General features: G+C 41.2%; 1 long non-coding RNA gene across 1 annotated transcript in view; it reads left to right on the top strand.

Annotated features, from left to right (window-relative positions):
* LOC100600753 overlaps positions 1-11,159 on the top strand; it is a 43,591-nt gene that overhangs the window by 1,295 nt on the left and 31,137 nt on the right. Inside the window, exons 2-3 of the long non-coding RNA XR_001115555.2 lie at positions 35-336; positions 1,599-1,760. This is a non-coding gene — a long non-coding RNA (uncharacterized LOC100600753). The remainder of the gene's footprint in view (positions 1-34; positions 337-1,598; positions 1,761-11,159) is intronic.

The following is an 11,159-nucleotide window of genomic DNA, read 5'->3' as shown; positions in this document are numbered from 1 at the left end:
GGGAACTGGAAATGAAATAGGTTCTTTTTCGCAGTTGTTTTTCTGCAGAAAATCATCAACTGTGCAGAAGAAGAAGGGAAATAAGAAAGAAAGAAAACCCTAAAAAACACCCTGGCGCCCGGGCCCGCAGGCCTCGGGCCGGCTCTGAAAAGTTTGGGCTGTGCACGTGATGAGCGCGTAGGCGGGAGCCCCAGACAGGACCCGGGCGGGCATTTCGAGAAAAAGCAGCGGTGACAGCCTTTGGGCCCCATCTCCATTGTTCCTGCCAGCTCTGGACCCCAGGCTGCATGAGACGTAGGTCCCAGGGGACACCCGACCCCCTGGCCCCAGTCTTAGGTAAACTTAGGAATCAGAACAACACTCACCCCTATGCCGCGCTTGCTCCATTTCCCCTTCTCTATTTCTGCTCACCAAGCATCCAGCTGACATTGCATTCGAAGCAGCATTTCAGCTTAGAAATCGCTTCTAGTCCATCAAGGTGCTTGCCATGTGTCTCCAAGGCTTTATTAGGTGTGTTTTTAGTTGTCCTGATAATCAGTTCACCCCAGGGTGCTGATGGCTGATAATACTGGCGCTCCCCTCCCCACCCCCATGCTTTGCACAGGGAGGGTGAGTCATGTGCAGATGGATGCAGCCCCCTGGGCAGCGGGGGTGCAGGTGCTGTGCAGGGAGGGGTCTTAGGGCGTTTTCACTGTCTTACTGCCCTCTAAGCACGGGACCCTTTGGATCATTTACTAGATTGGCTAAACTAGAACCAGATGGAAATATTCTGTACTGTGGTCCCCTTAATTACATTTAAGAATACTCGTCAGGCCATGTATCACAGGTTTTTAATTAGAAAAGTATCCTCCTCTCGCCAGTAAGGACTTGCATAGATGGGGGTGGGGGCTGGGTGGAGGGTGGCACTTCTTTGGCAAAAAGAAGTTTAGAGCAGAGTGCCACTAGTGGCCTCTCTGAAGACTGGTCCTGGTCTTTTAAAACCGATGGCTGGAATTTCTTCCAGTTCCAGACCTCTTGTTATTTGTCCTCTCTTCATGTTCACAAATGTGCTATCAACATTCAAACAATGGATAGTCAGCTATCCATTGTAAATGGACCTTGCTGGAGTCTAGGGCTAGCAGAAATGACAGGGTCTAAAATGACATTTATCAAGTACTTGCTATATGCTTATATATGCTTTTTATATGAAATTAAGAAGCTTGAGGCATTTGCCCAGTTTCCACAACCAAAAGGGGCAGAGTTGCCAGTGGCATTAAGCCTGTGTTACTCCAAAGCCCATAATGACCAGTCTTATTAGACCATTCCTCTTAGGAAAGATCCTGTGAGACAGGGACTCTTTTGGTGCCCTGTCTCCCAGCCTCTCAAAACAGCCAAACACGGACCCTAGACAGAATGCGGCTTCAGAGGTAGAAGGGTCTTGGTTTCACCTTCAGGAAACCTCCTGGGTTTCAGTTGAGCTGACAGAAGAAGATCATGTATCTGAAAGACCCTGCATGGAATGTTAATCCTCACACCACTCTCCTGCTGGTGCTCCTTTGTAAATAGAGTTGGCCTGTTTCCTCTCATCTCTGGCTCCATGACTTCAATTCCTCCTGCAGCTTCCACTGCCCCTGTCTGGCTCACGTCTTGCTGTCTGGTGTCATGAACTGGGAGTGCAGTAAAGAGGAGTGACAAGCCCAAGGGGCCACGTTCATACCTGCCACTGCCAACTGTCCTGATGTAACTGCTTTGTCATCTTGCCTGCCAGGATTTGTGACAAGGTAATAGCAGTCAGATGCAGGAGTTGTCTGTAGCCCTCGATTTTGTTCGAACTCCACTTTCCATGATTCTACTGCTGGGCTTGTGAATGGCCACTCCCACCACCAGGCAGTCTTTACTGTCTTTTCCACCTTCTAAATCAGCACTGTGTTGGGCTGTACCCTTGCCTTTTCCCCTTCTATTATGTAACACATGGACAAGACCAATGACAATTTTCTTGGTGAATCAGAAGGAAAGAATAGAAGGGAAGGAGAGAGTATAGATGGAATGCCTTCTTATGAAAAAAAGGAGAAATACAGTTTGGGGAGATTTGTTGAATAAGTTGAAACCAAAGAGATATAGAATGCTGAAAAGCCTTGAAGGAGACTTTAATTTGAGCTATAGGCCTTGTCAAGATGGACAGAACTCTTTAAAGAAGAGAACATTTATTAACATTTAGTAGACACTTAGGAGAAAAAATATGTCTCCTTACTAGATGAAAAAGGAATTCTGATTATGTGAAATATTTTTGGAGAGTTCCTAAGTTACGTGTGCCATTTTGACACCAATGCCCGGGTTTATGGGTCATGAACTATGTAAAATAAGCACACATGACCTCTTGGAATTAAACGGTTTCTGTGAGACTGTGCTTGCAGCCTGTATCCCTATACCGTGCAGTAAAAAAGATGTGCTCGCCAAGATGGGGGGAGCAGGAAGAACCTGATGAAAGAGAGCACCACATGTGACAAGTGAGAGGAGACCCTGCTGAGCTCAAACATATTTCATGAGCCTTTCTTAATCAAGAATCAGCAACAGCTGATTGGTTTTTTTTTTGTGTTTTTTTTTTTTTTTTTTTTTTTTTTTGAGACGGAGTCTCGCTCTGTCGCCCAGGCTGGAGCGCAGTGGCGCGATCTCGGCTCACTGCAAGCTCCGCCTACCAGGTTCACGCCATTCTCCTGCCTCAGCCTCCCGAGTAGCTGGGACTACAGGCGCCCGCTACCAGGCCCGGCTAATTTTTTGTATTTTTAGTAGAGACGGGGTTTCACCGTGTTAGCCAGGACAGGATGGTCTCGATCTCCTGACCTCGTGATCCGCCCGCCTCGGCCTCCCAAAGTGCTGGGATTACAGGCGTGAGCCACCGCGCCTGGCCCCTGGTTGTTGATTCTTAATTAGCATGCGTCTGCAGTCCCAGCTACTCGGGAGGCTGAGAGGGAAGGGTCCTCTGAGTCCAGGAGTTTGAGTCTATCCTGGGCAACATAGTAAATCCCATGTCTCTAAGAATTTAAAAAATAAAAAAAGAAATTATATATTTTTAATAATCAGTGACACTCTCTTTCCGAGAGTGTACAGAATTCCAGGGCATGGCAGTCATGGGCCAAACTAAAATTGGACCTTTTGTGTCTTTTGTACAATTGCCCCCTCCCCTTTTCCCTGCACTGTGCTCTATTGGAAAGGCAGATTCATAGAAAACATATTGGGAAACAGCCTTAGGTAACTATGGCAGCTTAGTTATTATAGGGTAGCTTTGAATCATGGTTCAGATTTTCACATTCTGCTTCAAACATTACTAAAGAGTAATGTTTGCACATTCAAGGCCACTACAAGGTCTAGTTCTGAGAATAAAGAGAAGCTCTCTGTGGATTATAACCGTGAGAACTGGGATAATGATGTCATAAATTTCATCATCCTATGAATGCCAAATTCTACTGAGCGTTGCTTTATGTAGGGACCTCAGATCCTTTACAGGTGTTATCTGGACTGAATGGAGAAGCCCAAGACCCACCATGGTGGAGGGACAACTAAAGTCCTTAGTGACCCAGTGAGTCATAGTACCAGGAACAAAGACCCTCCACTGGGAAGGAAGCAGTTGGTGTAATGACAAGTACAGTTCCTTCTGTTGCACTTTGCCTGAAAGCTTGCGATGCTGACATCTCAAACTTGTTAGAAAATCCACTATCCCTGTGAATTCTGTTTTATTTCCTGTCAACACTTGGCTGAAACACTTGGCAAAGTAATTTTATTTTACATCATAAAGATAAATATTCACTTCTTAGTTTCATTTATGTTTCTGTGAAGGCTGCTATTAATGACCAAATAGGATGATAGAAAGCCCAGAAATGGGTGTTATTAGGAAGCAGCTAGAAAGCAATGTTGGTTTTAGCAATCAGCCCGGTGTTTCTGAGATAAATTAGTTCCTGTGACTTGGAATAGTGCAAGCCATTGTGAAAATTTGCCTTGACATTCCCCTTCCTCTTCATTTGTCCCTCAATCCCTTCAGTCTAGTTTGGGGTCTCTATAATCCGGCTCCTTTGGCTGCCAGCCATCTCCATAAAAAAAGAATTTGAAAGGCTTCCATTCTTTCAGAGACCTGTTTCCCGGGACTGGCTGGTAAGATAAATCATGCTCATTTTTCAAACAGATTGCGATGTGTTACTGTGTTATATTTCTTGATAAAATGTTCTTACAGAACTTCCTAGAGCTTAATGGTGGAAATTCCAAGCACTTTAGCAGGCTGGAGAAAGAGCTGTGGTATTTCTATGATTCTGAGAGTCCATATGTGTAAGACACCCTGCAGATTTAATAACAAGATTGGGAGAGGAACAACCTCATTGTGTGAAATGTACACACATTTCTTCCTTTACTCACTTAGCCTGTGTTTATTGATGTGATGACATTTTACTTTCTTCTTCACTGTCACCATTCATGTTTGATTCAAAGGCTTCTTGGAGTTTTATGATTCCTCTGAGCTGATATTGATCCTTGACAATTGTGTGCTGCAGTGCTCAGATAGGCTGTTTGCAGTAATCTGCCTCTTCTGGCGTTTTTAGTAATTTAGAATTGACTACGACATTACATATTCCTTTAAACTTCTCTTGAAGGTCTGCTGGAAACAGACATAGTCCTTTAAGGTGCTCTGTTCATTTTTTTTTTTTATTATACTTTAAGTTCTAGGGTAAATAAATGCGCACAACGTGCAGGTTTGTTACATATGTATACCTGTGCCATGTTGGTGTGCTGCACCCATTAAAAAAAAAAAAAAAAAAGATGCTCTGTTCAATAACAGCTTTGGAAAGGAATTTGGCTCCCTATAAGCCTTTCATCGTGAGAGTGGGCCTATTATTCCATGATGCATTTAAACAGCTGTATCTCTATATGGGGACCAAACGGGCCATTGCTTTACTAGAAACAATGGACTTTAGTTCTGCGTTTTTCTCTTTTAGCTTTAGTCCAGCATCATAATGTATCTTTTGAAAGATATTTTGTTCAAGAGATAGAAATCCAAATTTAAGTTAAATGGAACTTCTTGTTCAGCTAGCCATGTAAATGAGTCAACAGGGTGAGTCTCCATGTTCCCTTATTTTGCTGAGCTCAGGCCAGCTTGCCTCAGGGCCTCTGCATTTACTGTTTTCTCTACAGGGACTGCCCTTGCAACTGCTCAGCACTCAGCTTTCTGCTTACATGTTATTTAATCAGAGAAACCTCCCTGACTTACCCCACTTCCTGATCTTTCTGTCTTGTTTTCTTTGCAACATTTATCACAATTGAAAATTCTTTATTTATCAGTTCAATTGTTTATCATCTACCTTTCCCTACTAGAATAAGACTCTTTGAGAGTCTACCATTGATGCTTGCCTATCATTGTACTCTGTACTCCCTGTGCCCACAAATGTACGTGATACAAAATAGGCACTCAGTGAACAACAGTTTGTTAGATGAATGAAAGGATTGGGTGGATGAATGAAAAGATACCTTTCCTTTAGACATTTCTAAGCTTGCAAATGCACAGGCAATGAGAACCACCTCTCTTCACTCCCTGGCATTTGAGGCTTTTTATGTAAAAATTTAAACTAATGACTATATTAGAAATTTTTAAATGTTTAAAAAAAGCATGCCGTAAAATTGAGGAAATATAGTATTTTGAGAGTCCAAACACGTTAATGCAGTTGACTGAGCCTAAGTGTTGGGTTAATCCTAGTAAGTGATTGATCTTTTTAGGTAGGTAAGGGAATAAACAGAGGATCAGAAAAGAAGAGGTACTGCTATTGCATTTTAAGTTTCCAAATATACTACTAAGTGTCTCTAGTAAAACTTAACTCATTGAAGAAGAAAATAGTCTCACCCTAAAAAAAGAGTGTGTGTTCCTGAGAAAGACAAGACCAGTTATTTTCCCCTTTCATGTTTGAATGAATAACTATCAGCAAGGGAGAGATGCACTGACCCTCTGCCAGGTATGTTTAGTATGGATGTTTCTATGCTGTTGACAAAAAAAAAAAAAAAGAAAAAGAAAAAAGCAAAAAAAAGCCAATCTCTGTAAAATATTTAAAGACATTTATTCTGAGCCAAATGTGAGGACCATGACACAGCCTCAGGAGGTCCTAAGAACATGTATCCAAACAAAGCGGTTGCGTTACAGCTTGATTTTACACAGTTTAGGGGGACAGAATTTATAGGCAGATATCAATCAGTGTATGTAACCTATATATTCGTTTGGTCCAGAAAGGTGGGACAACTTCAAGGAGGGTGTTGGGCTTACAGCTGATAGTTGAATTCAAAGGTTTTCTGATTGGCAGTTGGTTGAAACAGTTAAGTTTCTTTCTAAAGAGTTAAGACAGAAATGCTTAGGGTTAAGATAAGGAGAGTTGTGGAGGCCAAGGTTCTTGTTAGATGAAGCCTTCTGGTAGCAGCCTTCAGAAAGAGTAATAGGTGGTAAATATCTCCTATCAGACCTTAAACGGTGCCAGACTCAGTTGAGTCTCTCCTGGATCATGAAAAGACCCGGAAAGGAGAGAGAATTATCTACAGAATGGAGTTTCCTCACGAGTGACAGCTTCGCCAGGTCACTTCAAAATGTATCAAATAAAGATATTTTGAAGTAAAATACTTGGATTTCTTTCAGGGCCTCCTGTCACGTTGCTATCTTATTGCTACAAAAAGTCTGTTTTGTCAGTCTTAAGATCTCTCTTTTAATGTTAATGCTGGTCAGTTGTGCCTGAATTCCAACGAGAGGAGAGTATAATGAGGCATATCCGACCCTCCCTTCCCATCATGGCCTGAACTAGTCTTTTAGGTTTCTTTGAAATCCCCTTGGCTGAGAGTAGGGGTCCATTCAGTGGTTCGGGGGCTTAGAATTTTATTTTTGTTTAGAATATTTATTATTCTTTTGTTTACAGCAAGTTGGCTGCTTTCCCATGTTAATGTCTAGAACTTTTAAAATGTTTTTTCATGTACTTTAATTTTTAAAAATTTATTTGTATATGAACTTACATGCAAAAGTGTTAATCTTTTGTTTTATATTAATGGGAAAAATGTTCTTATTTTTCTTAACTGGTTCTGTTCTCATAAAATCCCTAGAATTTAGCCTTGTTGATTTCTAGTTTTTATTAGAGGGCATTTAGACAATCAGGAGAAAATGTTGGAATTGCCATATTTTTGGTATATGCTTTGCAGGGAGTAGGAGAGGGTTGGGGAGGGGTTCCTGAATTTTTCATATTTGAAATAAATCAACCAAATCTATCTTGAGACATGTTCAGCTCTCTACAGAAAACAACTAGAGAAGCATTATGCTTCATCTCTACAATGAAATGTAATTTTCTCTTGAAATAAGTTACTTTTATGATATCTTAAGAAGTACCTCTGGGAACACTCAACGTGCTACAATTCAGGTGTGAAATAAACCTGTAAGAAATGGCTTGATTCTTGAGGCTTTCGTGGTTGGTTCTTAGGTTCTCTGGTTGAACCAAATAGTCATTGTTTAGTTGGTTCTCAAAGGTGTCAAACATCCTAACTTGAGCAAGTATGGGATTTGAGATTTTTGCAAAAGATTTTTTATGAAAGAACTTAATTCATATATACATCCCTGGCTTTGAACTTCGAGAAAATTATTATACTTCTTGGGTGGCTGAAAAATTCTTGGCCTTAGGCATTTTAGCGATAGTTGTTCAGAATTGCACAGCCTGCTACGTCTTATTCCCTTGCTACAGCTGTTTACTTTGTGATAACTGAACGAACAATGCAGAACTCTGGATGCCGCTGTTTTTGAAGTGTCTTTCTAGTGCTAAATTGGATAATTTAAATAAAAAATTCACCACAACAAAACATTAATAACCTTCTAAACTAATGATCATTTACTCTGAGCCTTAAAGCTTCTGTTTGTCTGAGTTGATATTTGTTTTTTTTTAATTTTCAAATTCTTAAAATTTTTATTTTATGTTTTTAGAGACAAGGTCTCACTCTGTCACCCAGGCTGGAGTATGGTGGTGTGATTATGGTGCACTGTAGCCTTCACCGACCGTTCTGCTTCAGCCTCCTGAGTAGCTGGGACTACAGGCTTGCACCACCACACTCAGCTAATTTGTAATTTATTATAGAGCTGGGGTCTTGCTTTGTTGCCCAAGCTGGTCTTGAGCTCCTGGCCTCAAGCAATCCTCTTTCCTCGGCCTCCTGAAGTGCTGGAATTATAGGCGTGAGTCAATGTGCCTGGCCAATACCTATTTTGTTTTTTTTTTTAATGTCTTTAAGGTACAAATTCTTATACAAATCATTTTGAGAAACTTTAGAAAAAACGGTGGAACTTTCAGCTGAGCCAAGAGATTAAGAGATTATTTTTTTCCCTTCTTAAACTGGCCTCATTTTGTTCATTTATAAAATGAAGGATCTGGATTTATTGATCCCTAAGTCATTCCAACCCCACTATTTTATCTTTCTATGATTCCATCAAGAAAATTGTATATGATTTGATATTACAGTGGATAACATTTTATATAGGAATCTGAGTATAGGGTCTGAATCATACTGCTGGGTTCAAAGCTTGTTCTGCCACTTACTAGTTAAACAAACTTGGGCAAGTTACTTGCTTCTCTGCTTTGGTTTTAAATTTGAAAAATTGGAGATAATAATAGGACTTAGGGTTATTAGGAGGATTAAATAAGTTAATACATGCGATGTGCTTAGAACAGTGAGTGGCACATAGTAAGCACTCAATAAATGTTAGTTGTTATTTTCTCACTTTATTGACAGGAGAAGTCTTTTTATTGTAAGGTTTGCTTGGAATTAATAAAACTAAAAGCTACGACAAGGTATTTTATGGTTGTTTTCCATATCTTGGGGTAAAGGGTATTTTGCAAGGGAGTTCAAGAATTCCTTTATACATTTACTTCTTTTTACGGGCATAGAACTATTGAATGGTAGAGTTTGAGATCTTAGAAACCATCAAGACTGGTGATTTTCTAGCTACTTTCTACATAGGAATCCTAGAGTTCCTTGGAGAGGATATGAAGATTATTCTCAGGCCATGCAGATGGGCAAGAAAGGATGTACCTCCATGGTTCCTCTTCAAGTTCAACCAAAACAGCCTTGCTTCTGTTGGCTTTATATAATACTGCAACTCTTGATAATTAATCTGATTTAACACACATTTCCTCATTGAGTTTCTCCTCATGAAGAAACGGCCTCAGTGAGGTAAATCGGAATGCACAGGAACACATAGCAGGTTAGTGCAGACCAGAAATCAAACTCAGGCTTTCTGACTGCTCAATAGACCACATGCTACCATGCTACCATGGAAACTTTAAAAAGATGAAAGTAAAAACAAACGAACAACAACTTAAAAAAAAAAAAACCCAGAGCCTCTCTAGGAAATAGCAACATGCTTTTGCCAAGTGGGGTTTCTCTCACTTCATAAGAGCAGTAAACACTAAACCAAGGGAATGCGAATTTAGAGATTTGGCCGGGCACGGGGCGCATGCCTGTAATCCCAGCACTTTGGGAGGCTGAGGTGGGTGGATTGCCTGAGGTCAGGAGTTTGAGACCAGCCTGGCCAACATAGTGAAACCCTGTCTCTACTAAAAATACAAAAATTAGCTGGGCGTGGTGGCGTGCACCTGTAATCCCAGCTACTAGGGAGGCTGAGGCAGGAGAATCGCTTGAACTGGAGAGGTGGAGGTTGCAGTGAGCCGAGATGGCGCCATTGCACTCCAGCCTGGGCAACAAGATCGAAATTCCGTCTCAAAAAAAAAAAAAAAAAAAAAAAGAAGAAAAGATGCCAGAGATTTGGCAGGTGCCGGGCTCATGCCTGTAATCCCAGCACTTTGGGAGGCCAAGTAGACAGATCACTTAAAGTTAGGAGTTCAGAAAAGATGCCAGAGGTTGGGCCTTTACATTGTTTTGTAAATTCTTCAAACCTTAATCTTATTTAACTTCCCCACCTATACAAAAATTAATGCAGTAATTGCTTTTTAAGGAAGCATTCCAAGGGCCAAATAATTCATATATGTCAAGTACCCTGGGATTCAGGAAAGAAAAATTCCCTATAGCTCTAAAGCAAGGATTATAATTTAAGGTTTCCTGACAGTTTTTTTTTAAGAAAAGGAATACCAACCTTTCTTTTCTGGGCCAAATGCCACGGTAGGTAATAACCCCTTGCCCATTTTCTTTCCCCAGGCTAAAGTTTTAACTAGATAAGAGCTCTGCCTTCATTTCCTTTTGTGAACTGACTTGGGATGTTGCCACATGCCCTTCAACTACTGTCACTGCTCTAGTTTGCTGAGTGCTTTTCCCTTCAGAATGGAAAAGGTTTTGCCGTAAATATCTAGCTTTCTTCAAGGTACAGAATGCTTTCCAAGGAGCGGAGGACAGAGGGAACGAACTTTCATATTTCCCAATTGTATTAGTCTGTTCTCATGCTACTAATAAAGACATACCCAAGACTGGGTAATTTATAAAGGAAAAGGGTTTTACTGACTCACATTTCCACATGGCTGGGGAGGCCTCACAATCATGATGGAAGATGAAGGAAGAGCAAAGGGATGTCTTACGTGGCAGCCAGCAAAAAGAGAATGTAAGCCAAGGGAAAGAGGAAACCCCTTATAAAATCATCAGATCTCATGAAACTTATTCACTACCGTGACAACAGTACAGGGAACTGCCCCCATGATTCTGTTATCTCCCACTGGTTCTCTCCCACAAAATGTGGGAATTGTGGGAGCTACAATTCAAGATGAGATTTGGGTGGGGACAGAGCCAAACCATATCACCAGTACTAGATCCCTCAGCTTCAAGTTGGCTCCGGTGATCCTAAGAGGATCCAAGGAAGCCCTACCTCTCTGTTTGTCCTGAATGTCTCTGACACATGTTAAGGGAAAAGCATTAATAAAGTGCTCAAGAAACAATTGTTCAATAGGTCAGTCTTATAGTCAATACCTCATCCCATGCTCTGTCCCCTACTCCTTGAAAAACTGCCCAAAGAAACAATGGATCCACGGAGTCACAAAAACAGGGCATCCAGTGACCCTCCCCATCTTACCAGCAATGTGACTTTCCCACAGTATAACAACAGCAGTGCCCAGTGCCCAATACAAGCAGGGCTCTACACTGAGACAGAGCTGAGTTCTAGTACCAACTACCCTCCTTACAGCAGTGTTATT

Source organism: Nomascus leucogenys, chromosome 3 (genome assembly GCF_006542625.1).
Source record: "Nomascus leucogenys isolate Asia chromosome 3, Asia_NLE_v1, whole genome shotgun sequence".
Classification (NCBI taxonomy): domain Eukaryota; kingdom Metazoa; phylum Chordata; class Mammalia; order Primates; family Hylobatidae; genus Nomascus; species Nomascus leucogenys.
The sequence above is the reverse complement of the archived record's forward strand: the minus strand, read 5'-3'. Positions and strand labels throughout refer to the sequence as shown.